This window comes from Corythoichthys intestinalis, chromosome 20, assembly GCF_030265065.1.
Source record: "Corythoichthys intestinalis isolate RoL2023-P3 chromosome 20, ASM3026506v1, whole genome shotgun sequence".
In the NCBI taxonomy this organism is placed as follows: domain Eukaryota; kingdom Metazoa; phylum Chordata; class Actinopteri; order Syngnathiformes; family Syngnathidae; genus Corythoichthys; species Corythoichthys intestinalis.
This window is the reverse complement of record NC_080414.1, coordinates 8,672,063-8,692,798: the sequence shown is the minus strand read 5'-3', so window position 1 is coordinate 8,692,798 and position 20,736 is coordinate 8,672,063.

The window sequence follows — 20,736 nt, the reverse complement described above, 5'->3', positions numbered from 1 at the left end:
ATACCCTAAAATGAACAGGACATGACCTGTAAATGCCCAGAAAAGACTAGCTGTGAATGCTCTGGTTTCAGTGCTAATGATGGTGCTCGGCGTCCAATCCAGTCAAAATGAATTGCCTTAAGCCTGTTGCGATATGCAATAAGTCAATTTATCGCACGGTAAATCAAAATGATGTCGGTAATTTTCCAGGCTTTGATTTATATTCAAACTTGAAGAATTTTCACCAGACTTTGGTTGACTTACTATGACCACGTTGTATTCATTCGAGATGTCCCGATCCGACACATGAATGGAAATCTGGAATGGAAATCTATATTTTTTAGGCTGTCAAATTTCTCGTTTTAACGGGCGCTAATTAATTTTTGAAATAATCACGTTAAAATACTTGACGCAATTAACACATGCACGTTGCCTCAAACGGTTTACAATGATGCCGTTTTAGCACATTGAGAGCGAAAAGGTAGAGAAATGCGAGTGGACACAGGCGTTCATTGCAAGAGACAATCTTTTTCTTATCACGCTTAATTGAACACAACGCAGGACATATTGTATACCATTTGCAGCCACTACTGACAGTCATGGTTACCCAACTTCCCATCATGCATTTGGGCAGGGCACGAGGCGATCTTTTTCTTAACACGCCTAAATGAACACAACGCAGAACATAATGTATATCATTTGCAGCCACCACTGACAGTCATGGTTGCCCAACTTCCCATCATGCATTTGGGCGGAGCAGGAGACGTTCTTTTCTTAACACGCCTTATTGAGCGCAATGCAGAACATGTTTGTCTTCTGTTTTATCTTTCCATTCCAACAATAATTTACAGAAAAATATGGCATATTTTAGATATGGTTTGAATAGCGATTAATTACAATTAATCAATTTTTAAGCTGTGATTAACTCGGTTGAAAATTTTAATCGTTTGACAGCCCTAATATTTTCGATTTTCTGCTTCGTGCTTGTACAGCCTCTCACCCTCCCTCCTGCTAAGCAGTGCGACCAAACTGTTTTTCTAGGTCACCAGTGCAGCTGGCGTTTGGTACTTAAAGTTAACGATGATTGACAGGTTTGTAGCTTTGATCAGGCCAGAAACGCCTCCATAGCTCTACGATCAAAGGCACAAATGTGTTGTTAATTATCTTGGTACATAGTCTGAAGTGTGCTGTGGCAACTCATTGATTGTGTAAGTGAAAAGCTGTTCTCGGCAGCGTGAGCGTCAAAGCAAAGAATCGGATTAACTCATTTGCTCCCAAAAACGTATAAATACGTTCTATTTTTAATTGTTTCAGTGTCCCAAAGACATATTTATACGTCTTTTACGTTTTATTTACAAGAGACATCTCTGGGTTCTGATTCAATTTAGCTCCAAAGCACAAAGCTGAAAATCCATTTTAAAGCTAAGCAAAGCAAGTCAAAGTTATGTTTGAAATGTATGCTTTCACAAAAAGATCCATTTCTCTGTTTTTTTCATCAGAAATTGGAAAATTGCTCAAACTAAGCTATTTTCAAATGCTGATTTCTAAAAAATGGAATAACATATGAACTTACTTTTTCTTCCTGCTTAAAGATGAGAGTCTAATCTTTTTTTTTGGTGGGTTCCATGTTTATATAGCAATAGAACAGAATTTTCTGTGGGCCTTGCAAAATCAGTCAAAATCAAGTAAAACGGCCGGGACCGAAGGGGGTTGCACCGCTGAAAATGGCTGGGAGTGAATGAGTTAATCAGATGTATTGACAAGTTCTCTGCACACTAGTAGTGTTCATCATCCAACAACCCGAGACAACTCTTATTAGCGACCCCTGTCAACTCGCGGCAGTGAACTTGAGTTCCCACCGCATATCAAAGAAATTAAATGCTTAACAATATATTAGATGCCCGGATCAAATAAATTATTTACCGTAATTTCCCGAATATAAGCCGCACCCGTGTATAAAGCGCACCCCAAATTTACTTGTAAAATCTAGGGAAAATTATTGTACCCGTTTTAACCGTTTATAACGCGCACCCTAATTTTAGCACCAATAAATAGAAGAATACAAAAAAACAGAGCTTGTGTACAGATACAGAAATGTCATTTTACTGACTGGTGAAACACAGCACAAGTATAGCACATTGGTAGTTCAAAACATTACCATAAACTGACAATATTTACGGTAATAATATGATTTAACAACTTCTCCAACTTACCAGAATCTAGGAGAAAACAAAACAGATGTGACTTTTCTTTTAAAGGCTGCTGTATAACTTGCTCGTTTCATCATGATGAATAAATGTTTCTTCCATGGATTGATACGGTAAAATTAAAGTGGGGACTGAAGTCGGAAAACGGAAAAAGCGCATCGCTGTGGACCAGGGGTGTCCAAACTTTTTGCAAAGGGGGCCAGATTTGGTGCGGTAAAAATATGGGGGGGCCGATCCTGGCTGACGTCCTTTACGTAGAACAAAATATTTAAGCAAATTTTAGCAAGCCATTCTGTGTGTCACATTTGCTTTATTAATGTCTTTAATTAATAATTTCAACAATCTTGCAACTAGCCTTTGTGGCGTTCTCTTTTGACTCTTGGGCTCTTGCGAAATACTGCTGCTGGGAAATATAACTAGCTTCAAGTTGCTTCAATTTCTTCAATTTCTCGCTGCGTATCTTCCCTGTAATCTTGTCTAGGGCTGCAGCTATCGAATATTTTAGTAGTCGATTAATCGATGGTCTACTTAGTTCGAATAATCGAGTAATCGGATAAGGAACATGAAAAATTAAAATACCTGAGCTGAGCCTCAAACGGTATTTATATACTGTATATATCTTTTTTTAATGAGGATCAATGTACAACAAAAGAACAACTGGCTAACTTACATAGAAAAAGTCCGCTAGCTTAAATGCTAATGTTTTTTTTGTTGTTGCTTTTTTTTACAATGCTCTTAACAAATGGCTAAGACACAAATTCCCACAAAAAAACGGCTAAATATACCTATAAACTAAATTAAGAATGCATTAAAAAACATTAGCTCAAACAAAAACTTACGTTGGTCTTAACAGGGAGCAGTTGGATTCAGCCATGTGAAAAGAGGCATACCAGAGGACAGTGTATCCACCCTCATCAATAAAACTAATTGCAAACACTTTCAAAATAAACCATTAAAACAGCACTTTAATTAAACGAGTACTCGAAGCAACAAAATTAGATTTTTTTTTTTTGTAGTCGAATACTCGAGTAAATCGATTAATCATTGCAGCACTAATCTTGTCATACATGTCTTGTCTTGTTTGGTAATATCGCCTCACATTGAACTCTTTAAAAACAGTGACTGTCTCTGCAAATGAGGCAGACACAGTTGTTGCGTATTTCAGTGAAGAAATAGTCAAATTTCAACCTATACCTGAAGCATCGGCCGTCGCAGTGACCTTTTTTTTTTTTTTTTTTTTTTGTCGCCATTTTAGAAAATTGGAAGGGACACACTGGGTAATGTTGCTTAGAGTGCTGTTGCCTCTTAGTGGGTAAATGAGGAGCAGCATTTAGTGTGTAAGCTACTTCATATGCTGGTAGCAGTACTGCTGACCAATTTATTAAGTCTGTGTGCGGGTGAGACGTTATTGATTTTATGACAGAGGCTGGGGGCCGGATGAAATTTGACCACGGGCCGCATTTGGCTCCCGGGCCGGACTTTGGACATGTCTGCTGTGGACTGTAACAAGAGGAACTATTGTTATTTGGATTTGAGTTTCCCGAGGGACAGATATAGTTGACGGACACAGGAACTCTGTGTTGTGTTACGTTTGTTATGGTCCGAGTTGCCGAGTTGCAATAAACGTTGACTTAAATGAGTTCATGAAACTAAATTCTGTGCTTTATGAAGAGTGAAAAAAGCAGAATTTAACACAGACGAAATCATTCGACCAATCAGTGTGGTATTACCGAAACAAGTATTACCGAAACAAAATGGTAACGTCATGTACGGTAATGGTCGGCAACAGATCGCTGCATACGTTTTTTTTTAGGGCTGTCAAAATTATCGCGTTAACGGGCATTAATTAATTTTTAAAATTAATTACGTTAAAATATTTGACGCAATTAACGCAGATGCCCCGCTCAGACATATTTAAATGACAGTACGGTGAAACGCTCACTTGTTTTATGGAGTTCTGCCGCCCTCTGCTGGCGCTTGGGTGCGACTGATTTTATAGGCTTCAACACCCATGAGCATTGTGTAAGTAATTATTGACATCAACAATGGCGGGCTACTAGTTTATTTTTTGATTGAAAATTTTACAAATTTTATTAAAACGAAAACATTAAGAGGGGTTTTAATATAAAATTTCTATAACTTGTACTAACATTTTTCTTTTAAGAACTACAAGTCTTTCTATCCATGGATCACGTTAACAGAATGTTAATAATGTTAATGCCATCTTGTTGATTTATTGTTGTAATAAACAAATACAGTCCTTATGTACCGTATGTTGAATGTATATATCCATCTTCTGTCTTGTCTTTCCATTCCAACAATAATTTACTGAAAAATATGGCATATTTTATAGATGGTTTGAATTGCGATCAATTGCGATTAATTACGATTAATTCATTTTTAAGCTGTAATTAAATCGATTAAAAATTTTAATCGTTTGACAGCCCTAGTTTTTTTCAACACAACATGGCCGTGTCAATAAAAAAATCTGTCTTTAGATATATATATACATATATATATATATAATATTTATATTTCATTCTCCATCCATGTACCAGTGTATAATGCGGACCCATGATTTTACAAGTTGATTTTGGGAAAAAAAAGTGTGCGTTAAATTCGGAAAATTACGCTATTTATTTATTCTGACTTGATGGCACCTACACTCCCACCAAATAACTTGTGATTTCACTTTAACCTATGTTTTAATTTCAAGAACACCATCCCTACTGTGAAGAATGGGGGTGGTAGCATCATACTTTGGGGGTGTTTTTCCGCGCACGGGACAGGACGAGTTAGAAACCTGACTGATGGGTGGGCCAAGATCCCTACAGCAGTGTGTGCAAACCTGGTGAAATACTACAGGAAACATGTGACTTCTGTAATTGCAATCAAAGGCTACCGTACTAATATTAACATTTATTTTATCAGGTGTTCAAATAATTATTTTCAGCTGTATCACACAAATAAATTATTTAAAAATCATACGTTGTGATTTCTGGATATTTCTTTTTAGATTATCTCTCTCACTGTGGACATGCACCGACGATGAAAATTTCAGACCCATCCATGGTTTCTAAGTAGGAGAACTTAGCAGGGTGTTCAAATACTTCTTTTCTTCACTGTATATATGTATGCCTGCTAATGTGAGTTGGTACAAGAGAAATAAGACACTATTTCATGTCATTGCAACGGTGCTTGAATAATTAATGCCATCCAATGACTTCTGATCATATGCAGGCATTGCGGGACAATTGGTATTCCAATTGTATGCCATGTTTTATGAATCATGAAGCTGCGACTGCCTCTGCTGGTGTTACATTTTCTATAAAAAAAAATCTTCTTACACAGTGTATACCAGGAAACTAGGAGGAAAGCCTTGATGTCTTAAAGCGGCGACAGTCTTCATGTGTTATGCAGCAGCCATTGTGGAAGCGCGATTTGCTGAGCCACAGTGGAGTGTTTGATTTCCAACCATTTTTTTTTTTCAAAGCTGATAATTATGTTTTATTAAAAGCATCACAGCTCATTAAATGAAAGGGTGCAAATGATCGACGAGGAGGTGTAGCGAGGCGAATACGCCTTTCAACAAATAAAAGAGTTGTTAGATTTAATGTGTTATTGTCTCGTACAACTCGGTTTGACTTGAGATTGCGTTTTACTGTTGTCCTGTGAGAGTGTCTGTACCGCCGGGGACACCATCCACACATCATTAATATTTAATTAGGATAACACAGCTGCAAATCGCATCAAAAGAGATGCGCGCTAAATCATATTGTCTGATCCAATCACGTGAACCGCCGCCGCTATCAATTACAACTTTGGCACCCAACTAATTTGTTTGAGTCTTGGATTGGTAATTTGATTTCTGGCTCACTCACTTGATTTCCCTTACCCATTAATTTCATTTGCACTTGCCCATCAGTGCAAGCAGCACATGTTGAGTCACCCGCATCCCACAGCTCATCTTAGCCCGCTTTTATTAATACCACCAGATGTGGCAAGAGCCAGGCCTGACTCTCATCCAGCATGCAGCTGCCACTCTCACTCGCAGCCATCATTGCCGGCATCTCTTCTTCACTGGCTCGGAACCTCTCAAGCTATCCACTCGTCGCCTTTGCCAGCCGGCTCTTGGATTTGGAATCACGGACCTCTTTTGTACATTCCCTGCCAAATACTAAGGAACCTCGAAGAGCGAACAGGATTTAGAATGCGACAATCGAGGATTTTCAACTGAAATAGAAACTGTTCCAGGATGAAACTTGCCATTGTATTTTTTAATAGTATATGCAGTATTCAAAAGTATGTTTTAACATGCCTAAAGCAACACTAGGTAACTTTTCAACCTTTATAAAATATTTTTCATGACATTTGTGATATGTTGACTGACAACTAGTTGAATGACACCTCTTTTGTATCTTGAAGGGGTCTGCATCAAGACGAGTTCGGGGGGCATAAGCCACACTAAGCCACACGGTTGCTAACCATCATATGCTATTTTTTAGACACAACTGGATTAATTACCTTATTACTTATTCATCCTTCACACAGCTGCTGGAAACAGAAATGTCACTTAATCCATCTACAGGCGACCGGGAGATCATTTTACAACACTGTGTGGGTGTGCGTTGGTCCTCATGGGAAATGCAGTCTTCCTTTAGGCAAAACACTCAGCAGATTGGAACAGTGGGTGGAGCTTACTGACACTATTCTTCAGTGGTTCACATCCTATTTACATGATAGGGAATTCTTTGTGTCAATCGGAAACCATCAGTCAGAACGAACCAAATTCACGTGTGGAGTTCCTCAAGGTTCAATTCTTGGACCACTCTTATTTAACATCTATATGCTTCCCTTAGCTCAGATAATGGAACAGTAGGACATCTCCTATCACGCCTATGCAGATGACACACAACTGTACATTTCTGTGTCCCCACATGATTATAGTCCCTTAATCTCCCTGAGTAAATGCATTCATCAAATCAATGAATGGATGTGCCAGAATTTTCTCCAGTTAAATGTGGAGAAGACAGAGGTAATCATTTTTGGGCCAAAAAAGGAAAGGTCAAAGATAAGCAGGCAACTTAGCACAATGTCACTTACAGCTACAAATCAAGTCAGAAACCTTGGCGTAATTATTGACTCAGACCTAAAATTAATAGCCATCTAAAGTACGTCACTAAATCTGCTTATTACCATCTAAAAAATAACCAGAATTATGGGGCTTCTGATTCAACAAGACATGGAAAAATGTATGCGTGCATTCATTTTGAGCAGATTGGACTTGCAACGGTATATTTACGGGTCTTGATAAAAAATCAGTCAGGAAGCTGCAGCTAGTACAGAATGCTGCAGCCAGAGTCCTCACAAATACAAGGAAGCTGGACCACATTATACCGGTTTTGAAATCGCTACTCTGGCTTCCAGTGAGTCAAAGGATAGACTATAAAATACTACTGCTCGTCTACAAAACACTTAATAAACCAAAATACATGCTTGATTTGTTAGATACCTATAAGACATGTAGACCCCTAAGGTCGTCTGGAACCGGTCTCCTGCATGTTCCAAGAACAAGAACCAAGCAGGGTGAGGCAGCATTTAGTTATTATGCTCCTCACCTCTGGAACAAGTTACCTGAACGTCTGAAGTATGCTCAAACTGTTAGCGCTTTTAAATCAGGGCTATAAACGCTTTTGTTTAGCACTACATATCCATAACTGTCTATATATTTCAATCTACTTGCTTTCTATTCCGCTTGTACTTATCTCCATTGCTGATTTCAATTATTATTAGTAGTAGGAGTAGTTTTTGTTTTGTTTTATTTTTATGTTTTTATTTTTATTCTATTTGTGATTAAATGCAATTTTTATGTATAATTTTATTTCCGATATAATTTGTATAAGTTTTTATGTTGAATTGATTTAAATGTGATTTTTATGATCTTCATGTGATGTAAAGCACTTTGAATTGCCTTGTGTTGAATTGTGCTATATAAATAAATTTGCCTTGCCTTGCCTTTTGTCGACCGGTGTCGCAAAAATCGACCAAAACTGAAAAGTTACCAAGTGTTGCTTTAAATCCAAGGCAAATGTATTTGTAAAGCTCAATTCAACACAAGGTACTATAAACTGGAGACATTCAACTGATAAAAGCATTTTGAAATGATATCGGATAGTATCAACATTGTTTTTTTATTATTGGTTTTGTACCTTATTGCTACGTTGCACTTGATCAATAAAACTGACATTTGTTTAATCCATCTACAGGTGACCGGGAGATCATTTAAAACACTGTGCGGGTGTGTGTTGGTCCTCATGGGAAACGCAGTCTTCCTTTAGGCAAAACACTAGCGCTTTTGTCCACTGGTGTCACGAAAATCGACCAAAACTGGGAAGTTAACTAGTGTTGCTTTAAATTCAAGGCCAATTTATTTGTAAAGCTCAATTCAACACAAGGTACTATAAATTGGAGTCGTCCAACTGATAAAAGCATTTTGAAATGATATCGGATAGTATCGACATTGGTTTTTTATTATTGGTTAGTAGCTTTTAGGCCTGCAAAGTCAATTTCCAGACTTAAAAACAGTGTTATTTTTGTCAACAATAACAAAAACGAAAATATTTTGTCAAAGAACAATTTTTTTCATGACGATGACATGACGATGATAAGCTATAAACATGGCCCGGGAGACTAAAACATAATGAGAGGGATGCCAATTTTCATCTGATGAGACGACAACGAGACGAAAATGCGACATTGATTCTGTCATATGCTCACAATGTGTGACATTTTCACATTGTACGTGGAGTACATCAGCTTGCATCGTTGAAGTGGTGATATGTACGATATGTATGTACAGTATAATATGTACCAAATGCATTTACAAATTCCTCAAAAATAAAGCTACAGCTATTTCATTTTTAACCTGATGGAATCTCAAGTTTTAAGATGTCATGGTTGACTTTGCTTCAGTGCCCTATTGTGTCTTGTCATGTGATAACCCATTGATTTCACCTGTTGTGGCCTGCTCCTTGTGTGTTGTGTGTTGACTGCATCGTTTCACCCACCTGTGCCTCATTGTCTCATTACCCCATGTCTGTATTTAAGTTCCCCGTGTGCTGTCTGTTCTTGTTGTGTCATTGTCAATCTCAGTACCATTGCCAGGGTATGTTCCCATGATCTGCGTCCATGCCCTGTTTTTTCCTGTTTCCTAGTAAGTCATTTGTTTTCCCCAGTTATTGTTAGTTCTTTGGGTTTTTGGGTTGCTGTAATTAAAGCAACTTGAGTTCACAGCCTCCCTGCCTTTGCGTCCACCATGCCCCACTGTTTTACCAGAAGAACATGTTTAAAGATGTTGTACATACACAACATTTTTGTTCTATAGGTATATGGGAGGTAATAATTAGGGACGTCCCGATCTGATCACATCGGAAATCGGGCCGATCAGGCCATTTTTCAGAGGATCAGAATCGGGTGAAAAGGATCGGGTTTTTAATTTATGCTGTATATAACTTAAAGAAATATATTGTGCTGGTTAGAGTCGCCAGTGTTTAGAGCCAGTTGACATTTTACAGTAAGTTACTGACAATTTGTGGTCATAATGCAGTTTGGAACACTACTTACTCACTTTCGCAAACACAATGGTACCAATCAGAACTTCCTAAATTGCAGGATTTCCCGCGCAATCCAGGACTGTTGGCAACCCTACCATCACTCTCCTCACATGATTTTAGGATGTGTCTCAAGCTACACTGCACTCCATCTTGGTTGTTTGGAAATATGGTAAGAGTTGTTTTCTTATATTGACAAGCGAGGATATGCAATGTTGCTTTAGCTAATAAAGGTCTGTGCTGAGTGATCATTAGATGCTAAATGTAATTCTAGCGTTGGCGTAGCATTCATGTTAGCTTTAGCTTTAGAATTGCAAGTGTGCTCTGATAACACTGGCCAGTCCAAAGCAGAGCTATTTTGCTTTTCTGGTCAGTAATTCGAGAGGATTTTAACGCTCTGACTTTTTACAAACAGTTCATGGTGTAGGTAGGTTTAATTGAAAATAATGTACTGCTCTTCCTGCTGAGTGTGTACAGTGATCCCTCGCTACTTCGCGCCCTCAGTCCATTGCAGATTTTTTTTCAGTTAAAAAAAAAATGCAGATGAGTTGTCCGGAGCTGCTTGTGGAGTCTCACTCTTGCTCCCACCCTCTCTCTCCCTGCTCTTTTTTCATCAGGTACTGCCCTGGAGTTGCTTATTAAAGTTAACGATGTTGACAGATGTCTGGGTTTGATCTTGCCACAGATGCTTGTAAGCCAAAGCTTCAAAGCGCTGCACGCGTCAATCATCGTTTAACTTGTTAAACAGTTGCTGTGGCAACTCGTGTGAATGTGAGCAGTTTGAGAGGATTTGAGAGGACTCACTCAATGAAGCATTTAATAAAGCCAAGCATGTTTCTACAACTTTATTCTTGTTTAAAAATAATTTGGCAGGACAGTAACATGTTTAAAACATCATTAGTTTTACATTTGAAGTGCCTAAAAACCATTTATTAAAATAAATATATACATACATTTTTTAAATTATACTTTGGGGAAAAAGTGGAAAAACATGTCTTATACAGTATGTATCTCTTTCCATTGCTAAATCTGAATACATTGAATATACACACACACACAAATATTAGGGCTGTCAAACGATTAAATTTTTTAATCGAGTTAATTACAGCTTAAAAATTAATTAATCGCAATTCAAACCATCTTTAAAATCCATATTTTTTCTGTAAATTATTGTTGGAATGGAAAGATAAAACACAAGACTGATGTATACATTCAACATACGGTACATAAGTACTGTACTGTTTATTATAACAATAAATCAACAATATGGCATTAACATTATTAACATTCTCTGAAAGCGATCCATGGATAGAAAGACTTGTAGTTCTTAAAAGATAAATGTTAGTACAAGTTAGAGAAATGTTATATTAAAACCCCTCTTAATATTTTCGTTTTAATAAAATTTGTCAAATTTTCAATAAAAAATAAACAAGTAGCTCGCCATGGTTGATGTCAATAATTACACCATGCTCACTCATGGTACTAACCCATAAAATCAGATGGAACCAAACCCCAGCAGAGGGCGCCAAACACCAAAAAACAAGTAACAAGCGGACATTACAGTGTACTGTCATTTTAGTCTGTTTGAGCGGGGCATGTGCGTTAATTGCATCAAATATTTTAACATGATTGATTAAAAAATATTAATTACCGCCAGTTAACGCGGTAATTTTGACAGCCCTAATAAATATATACATACATTTTTTTTAATAAATACATTGAACACACACACACAAAAATACTTTAAAAAAAATTTTTTTTTTTTTTGCGCTACTTTGCAGTTTTTCACTTATAGTGGCTGGTTCTGGTCCTCATTAACCACGAAAAATGAGAGATCACTTTATAATCATTACCAAGTTGGAGTTGTCCATGTAGACGCTACAGTATGTGCTCATCTATTTTCATTTGAAATTGTTGGAAACCTATATTTATTTTTGGACTAAAACTTTGAATTTTGAGTAACTGTCGACTAAAACTAGACGAAGGTAAACATTTTGAAATGACTTAATATGACTAGTGTTTTCGTCCAAAAGACAAAAATGAAAAGGGCTGCCAAAAACAGCACTGCTTAAACACAGTACAATACGCACTTTACCTGCTGAAAAGAAAGACTGAGAACACCTGAGAGATGAGAAACAGATCATTCTATTAGCATAATGACACTTTAAAGTCACCATTTTACTGGAAAACTGTGCAGACAATTAACCTTTTATCCCACTGTCATCAGTGTAATTTAAGACGTTCTATATTCTAAGAAACTGTAGCTGTAAATTCAATTTATTTTGCAGTAGTTTATTTGAAGCAAGAAAAACACGAAATGCATGTAAATCCCCTTTGTATGGACTAGCTAATTGAAGAGCTCCGCTTGTTTTATTGCAATTTTAACAAGGATGAATGAGGACGACACAATGGCTCCATACCCTCAGGGGAACATTACGAGCATGTTCCTGGTCATGATGCTTAAATGAAGTGAGCCACTCTCTCTTTCATATTTCACACATCGTCTTAGAGTGAATTATAAAGGAAACCCAAACAATTACGAGGTGTTAGTTGCGCCTCGGCGGTTGTGCTAATGCCTTGTCTGAGAGGGGAAGTGTTCTATCTTAGTTAGAGGTGCTATCACCTCAGCCTTTTGCATTTAGCTATGCATTGGAACTGATGACTCTTCTTCTATTATACATACAGATGAGATGACAGCTGATTGTGTCTAAAAAAAATTTGAAGAAATTTATTTAACAAAAAATAAAGAAACCAAGCTGTTGGTAAAAGCAATTGTCATATTTGAAAAGTTTACAGGAGTTAAGGAGGACTGAAATTCGGTTAGCGTGTGCGGGTGTGGCAAGTTTGAGAAGTTTTGCTTTTGCTTGGTGATTGATGATGGCAAGGGAAGTGGGCTATTAAAAATAATAATAACAAAGCTGCAGTGTAGTCCACACACAAAAGCAATAAACATAGTCAGGGTGCTGGAATCTAATGACTTATTTAGGGAAATAGTTTTTTTGTTGTTTCAAATGCCAACCTTGGATTATTACTAGGGATGTACCAATCACATTTTTTTGCACCATAGTCTGAGTCAACTGATTTTGAGAATCTGGCGATACCCGATCCGTTTAAAAAAAATCTCACTTCCTGTTCAAATCGTCCTTTGTTAATTTTAAGCAGTTGGTAAGCATTTGTTTTCATTCCGAATGGAGACAAATCTGTTCTCTCTAGAAAGGAAAATATAACAGTCCTGAGATGTCATTTCGAGGCTACAAAAAAGAATATGGGATATTTATACAGTGGTATGAAAAATTATCTGAACTTTTTGGAATTACATTTCTACATAGTCATCAACAAATGTGAGCTGATCTTTGTCAAAATCACACAGATGAAAAAAAACGTTTCTGCTTTAACTAAAACCACCCAAACATTTATAGGTTTTCATATTTTAATGAGGATAGTATGTAGGGGTGCACGATATCCATTTTTTGAAACCGATACCGATTTCAATAACTTCCTGCTCCTCAAAGCCGATACCGATATCGATAACCGATAATAAATAAATGTATATTTTTTTAATGTATATTCACCTGAGTTTTTGAACACCTGGAGGTTTAAAAAAAAATAATAATGGTGGATTCAACATAGATTTGACTTTGATCTCACCAGAATTTTCATAATGACATGAACATTATTGTAATGAACAAAACAAAGACAAGAACAGTCTTGACTTCAAATAAAGTGCCAATATTTATTTATTCAAATATAATTTGAGTCAATCACAATCAATTAGTCAATATACCGTAATTTTCGCACTATAAGACGCACCTGACTATAAGCCGCCACCCACCAAATGTGACACAAAAACGGCATTTGTTCATAGATAAGCCGCACCGGACTATAAGCCGCATCTGTCCTCACTGTATTATAGGATGTTTACACCAAAACATAATAAGACCAAATGAAACACGATGAAGCGTTGAACCAGTTGGTTGTAAAGCTTCAAGAGGCTTCATTTGGCCATCAAAGCTTCCTTGGGGAGACGGTCAACCTCTTCTGCCATCTGCTGTCAACACTGTGGTCACCAAACATGCCTCCTATTATGAATTGCAGCGCTACAAATGTAAATGCTAAGCTGTGACCAGCCCTTGTACAAAGGCAGACGGCAGCAGGCTTCTACATTCACTGTGACGTCAACATGGATATTGGCCCAAAAACGATAATAAAAAGCCAATGTCAATATTATCCAATGCTTTTATGGGCCGATATCATCAGCTACCAAATAATAGCGCTAGAAAGGAGCATTCTGCCCATGCCCCTCTATTCATAAGAATTCTTGGTGTTTCGAGTACAGAAAATGACCCAATAGGATATTGTTTTTTGACTCTCCATACCTTAGTTACTAGGGTTGTTCCGATCATGTTTTTTTTCTCCCGATCCGATCCCGATCGTTTTAGTTTGAGTATCTGCCGATCCCGATATTTCCCGATCCGATTGCTTTTTTTTTTTTTTTTTTTTTTGCTCCTGATTCAATTCCAATCATTGCCAATAAATTTTCCCGATCATATACATTTTGGCAATGCTTTAAGAAAAAAATCAATAAAACTCGGATGAATATATACATTCAACATACAGTACATAAGTACTGTATTTGTTTATTATGACAATAAATCCTCAAGATTGCATTTACATTATTAACATTCTTTTTGTGAGAGGGATCCACGGATAGAAAGACTTGTAATTCTTAAAGGATAAATGTGACTTTGTATATTATGACTAAATATTGCCATCTAGTGTATTTGTTGAGCTTTCAGTAAATGATACTGTAGCCATTTAACTGTTCTGCCCAAATGCATGATGGGAAGTGCAACCATGGCTGTGCGTAGTAGCACCAATTGATATATCTTCTCTGCGTTGGGAAATAAAATAGGGTGTTAAGAAAAAGATAAACTACATCCTTTCTTCCCCACATTGCTTCCCACGATATTTCTAATTGTTGAGAGAGGGACAGTAAGGCTTTAGCTAATTAAAAAAAAGCTCCAAAGGCTGCCAAAATTCACTCCACTCATTTTACGCTGCCTTTTAGCCCCATATATAGGTAAAACGGCGCCATTATAAATTGAACGCGACAATGTGTGAGTGGGTCGTGCAGCGCATGCGTCAATTGCGTTAAAATTTAACGTGATTAATTTTTTAAAAATTAATTACCGCCGTTAACGCAATAAGTTTGATAGCCCTACTTCAACCCTCTGGATGAGTGTAAGACATTTTGTCTGTAACGTTAAATACAATAAGAAAACGATTTAATTAAAAAATATATATATATTAAAAAAAGGCATGTCCGATATTTTTTTGCCGATTCCGATACTTTGAAAATGACGTGATCGGACCCGATCGATCGATCGGGACATCTTTATTAGTTACATAATTAAAATGTATTACACGCAAGAAAAATACTAAATCATTTATTCATTGACAAAAAAAAAACCTGTTGACTGACAGACCGATACAACAAATCATGTCGAACTGTTTGGATCAGTGAGATGTAGACATTTTAGCTCATAATAAAAATATGACAACACATTTGCAATGCGTCAGCTGCAAATTAGCAGTTTCAAATCCCCGCATTGAGCGATTTGGCAGCCTTCTCAGACAGTCAACCAGTGTGGGAGTCTGAAAAGGTTATAATTAAAATAGTGATCAAAAGAAATATCTTAAAGGCTGTGCAGGTGATTTGCACCCATGCAGATTTTTGTTTTGTTTTGCATGAGGCATCTGTAATGGTGGAAGGGAGAGAAAATCCCTGCTGCATATAGATAATTTATAAATGTGTCAAATCCTATGATATCATGGACTATACGTACAGACTGATAAATACATAGTGTTTTAATGGTGAAGTAATGAGGTGATTGTACTTTAACATAAACACAGATAAGATATGGATTTTTTCAGGGGGCTGTTTCTTGCTCATATTGTCGAGACCAACGCACACTGAACACAACAGATGCACTCATATGAGAGGAAGAGTGGATGCAGATGTCGTACGAGCACTGATTCTCAGTACAGGTGCTCCATTATTCAAAGTATCTCCTAGGGCTTTAAAGCTCTGACAGAGAACTTGACAAGGTTTCTTCTTCCAGTCGGCACCCAACCCAGCCGGTGAAAAAATATTACTGGGGCTTCCCTGGGGAGACGGAAAAAGGGAAACGTGATCTGGAAGAGCGGTGTGAATCCACCATAACAACAGCTGTTTCCAAATCACAACAACCTGGGGAAGGGTTGTGGGTGATATTTTATGGGTGGAGAGGGACGACGGATGCTCATTTATTTATTCCCGCTAACGGAGTGCACGTGGAAGCACGTGATGGAGATGTTTCTTATCACTTTATAGTGAGCCGAGACCCAAGCAACCTTATACAAATAATATTCAGTATTGGAAAATAATTACTTGAAATACACTAGTGCTGGAACGATTAATCGATTAACTCGAGTAATTCGAGTAGAAAAAGATTCGAATTAAATTTTGCTGCTTCGAATATTCGTTTAAGTGGCATTGTAATTTCGGTGGATACACTGCCCTCTAGTGGCAACAGTGAATATAATTGAAGGAATCTGACTTTTTAGCCAGATCGCAGGAATCACGCCAGCCAAACCGCCGGAACCGCGCTAGCACAATTCCAACGACCCGGGCCAGCAGAATACTGACGACCCGGCCAAAAGGCCAAACTCCACGTGTTCACCTTAGTTTTAACCCCTTATACCGACTCCATTTTTAAAAGCTGGTAAAAAGCTTCAAAACACAAGTTGACTATTTATTCCAAGTCTGCAGCAATCATACAGCACAGAGAGACGCAGGCGAGGAGGCAAACTGGATCCAGGGTCGCCATATCACAAGTCAACAAGATTCCCGAGAAAAATGACAATGATTAGTTAAACATAGTCTTTTAAAGGCTCTAGTGAGGTGGGCTGTGGTCCGCAAGAAGGGTGTGTTTGGGCGTTGTTTAGGATTATTGTCTGTTTCTGGATTGGACAGGAGAATTCGGGCGTTACTGTTGTCAGGGCGACAATTTTTCAGGATTTTGCCATCCTCGGCGCCACATGAGTCCTGAATGTTCACTTTTCGGTCGCTGGTCCGTATCAGATGTTCCTTGTGGTAAGACAAGATGTCCCGCCATTTGTTCTGGACTGTCCAGAAGGACTGATTATGGGATTTGGTGGTCCAGACGTGGGCTTATAGATGTCTTGCCTATTATCTGCTTATCAACGTGAATCTTGCTCAGTCAGCTGCATGACGTGCGCTTTGGGTTTCTGTGGTCAGAAGGTGTCATGTATCTGTTCTGCCTTTATCTGCACATTGTCTTGGCGCTCCAAATTCTAATCATTTCAAGTCCAAATGTTCATAATAGGAAATATATTCTGCTTGTTTTTCTTAAACTATGATATAAATGCTATTTAGTATATATTGGGTGTGTTAAAGCAATACAGTCATACAGCAAATATGACAAACGATAGTATTCCCTGATTGTTAGGTGTGTTAGAGTAATACAAACTGTAAAACGGTAAATAAAAGAAAAGATGCTATTCCCTACAATGATGTAACTCGTTTCACATGGCTGAATCCAGCTTCTCCCTGTTAAGACCAACATAAGCTAAGTTTTTGTTTAAGCTAATGTTTTGTTTATTTTTTAATTCGTAATTTAGTTCACAGGTATATTTAGCCTTTTTTGTGGGAACACAGTATCTGTTTGAACCATTTATTTAGAGCAATGTTTAAAAAAAAAAAAAAGTTTGCGTTTTATAGCATTTAAGCAAGCTGACTTATACTTATTTTGTTGTACTTAGATCTTTTTTATTTTATACCGTTTGAGGCTCAGCTCAGGTATTTTAATTTTTTGTTCCTTATCCGATTAATCAATGAACTAGTTAGTTCGAGTAATCGACTAGAGGTGGGAATCTTTGGGCACCTAACGATTCGATTACGATTCAGAGGCAACGATTCGATTATAAATCGATTATCGACACCCACAACCCAACCCCCCCCCCCCCCCCCCCCCAAGCTATTAGCTGCTTTCAATGTTTCGTCCATCAGTTACAAAAATTGTACAACAAGCCTCTCAGGCTTAAATAAACGACTATATCAGTATCAAGTTAACAGTTCAAAACAGTAAATAAAATACTCAATTCTCATATATCAGCAGCTTTAAACTACATTCAATTAATTTAATGATGTGAATCAACTGAATTAAAGTTGTTAAAATTGCTCCCGTTATTCCATAATTTCCCTTCTGTCTACTTTAGACATGTGAAAGTTTTAAAACTTTTAAAGATTTTGCCGGAGTATTTGAGATAAAAAGTTAATTAGCTTCACTACAACAGCCTTCAAGAGAAGTCTCCTGCTTTAAGATGGCGGCTGGTTACTAACGCCGGCAAGTCTGTCATTTCGCATCTAGTTTTCAATACATGTGCTGCTTACGCCATTGTCTGTCATTTTGCATCTAGTTCTATATACATATGATATCTATTACCGACCGTAGCATGATGTGGACGTAGTTTTTAGCGGCTGTCGGCAGCAGTCAGGTATTGTTGTTTTTTTATCTAGCGGCATGAGTTGAACCAGAGCCGTGAGTTGAGCATTGTCACTACCCTGTAATGACTAGCATGATGTTTACTCTCAGGACGCAATGCAGTCCATTCCTCATTGCGTCCTGAAGACCGCGCTGACTGTTTTAGTTCTGCTTTACTTGACATATTTCCATAATCGAAATTTGGATGTTTGTGAATTGTTCTCGAATCTTGCACGGCCGAATCGCGAATAATCTAAGAATCGGAAATTTCGCACACCCCTAGAATCGACTCCTAAAATAATCGATAGCTGCAGCCCTAAAATACACTGTTTAGTTCTCGTTTGCACGTATGTCAATTCTTACTAATTTGAGAGCCATTTCACCCATTCAAATGATATCATATGGCCCGCCAACAGCACGTACAAAATAATGTGGGAAGTCACACAGTAGTCCTTAAGAAGAGTTGCGCTTGCGCCGTTTCAAATTTAAATTGCTCGCTTAATAAACATAGCATGCACACGAATATTCACAAACGCAGGCGCACTCATAGAAATGAGAGGGGATGTGAATTAGTCCAGAGCTGACATGAAAATCATACATGCTTATGCTGAGGGTAAATTGTGGGACATGTGTCAGAGCTGAATACAAATACAATAATTAGAAGTTGAAGCGGGCTAATTCAGGCCAGCAATCTTGAAACCTTCTGTGTTCGCGCTGTCCCTCTATTCATTTGGTCATGTTATTGCTCCATACCAAAAGAAATGGAAAATGAAACAATTTGAGCAAACAAAGCGAAACTAATTGTAGTGTAGCCTCTTTTATTTCATGTACTCTATGTGTACCATGCAATTGCCAAAAACTATCTTAGTGGCAAATTAATATATTGGATAATGCAGACCCAGCCCTAGGTGCAAATTGTCCAATTTTTAAGCAACCTCATTTGCATTATACTGTATAAAGAATTCAGTTATATATGTAGGTAATTTAGATTGTCTTCCCATATGTTAAGATTCCATTATTAAGTGAATTATTTTCATTATGTTCAGACTTACATTTATCCCTTTTCACTTGCTTAATGTGCCGGTCTGAGTAAGTTTTATGAGTATGTTGCATAGCTATTTTGTTTGGGAATGCCAGTTCTTCTCTGCATTGTTTTTTAACTGTATGAGAATAGGGCCTCATTAATACAGATTGAAGCGCTTTTCTTTTAGTCAACATTATTTTTTTGAGAAATAGGAATATTATTTTTGCTGTATTTTCACTAAGTGATACTTATGTTTGTTGTGAAGGAGTTGCCAAAGCTTATGCCAATAAACGGCGCGGTCCAATGAACGCCTGTGTCCGCTCGCCTTTTGTAATGTTGAATTATCCGAGGCACCTTGAAGTGCACGCGGCGCCAATGCTGCTTATGCACATGATGCAGGAGTGAGTTAGTCACGGCCTGCCGAGAGCCGTAAGATGTGTTAATGTTGAAGCTGAATGTGCTAATAAAGAAACAAAGTGCCAGCACGTTGCATGTGGTATACCTTTGTTAAGAAAAATCACCAAAAAAGACACCTTTCTCTGCCTCTTAGCTCTCAAGTGCGTCATTGTAATCTGTTTGAGGCCATGCATGAGCGGGTCATTCCGCGCATGCATTAAATGCGTTTAATATTTTAATGTGATTAATTTAAAAAATTAATTACCGCCCGTTAACGCGTTAAATTTGACAGCCCTAAAATAAACGCTGATGTATTAACTCGTACTTTCATGAACAATCCATAAGTACAGGATATACATGAATCTATTAACCATCCTGTTGCTACAGTGTTGTATTATTAATTCAATATCTACTCTCCGAAACATTGCACTGTAATACAATTTTCGATTGCAGTATTTCTCGTATACTTAGACTCCGTACTTACAAAGTACATTTCTTTAATGTACAAGATTTATCGACAGGATGTTTACCAGCACAAGATAGCAGCTATACTCAAACAAGCTTTGCTTTTAACATTGTCACATCGACATATTTATCATTTAGATCAATCCCCTCAGCCATGTTTCCCAATTTAGGTGATTCATTCAGGAAGGTGAGCAGCGTTGTTTTGATCTTCATTTCAGGATGATTTGTTAGTTCGGGGGGAAAAAATGCATAAGCCAGAACCAATTTCCATGAAACTTTGTGGAAGCATGAAAGATGGGCCGAAGTAGGAGCCCATAAATAAGTGCGCAAATTGGGAAAATGTGGGAAGAAGGTTCTGCTATTTTCCCTGTTTGAATTGTGATGGAATGATTTCCTCTGTCCCACCCAGAATGCAAATGGTGTTGCATGTGTATATTCCTGACATCTTGCATTGCTCTATGAAGCTGCTTGTAAAAATTTAGTACAGCGCAATTATTTATTCTATTCCT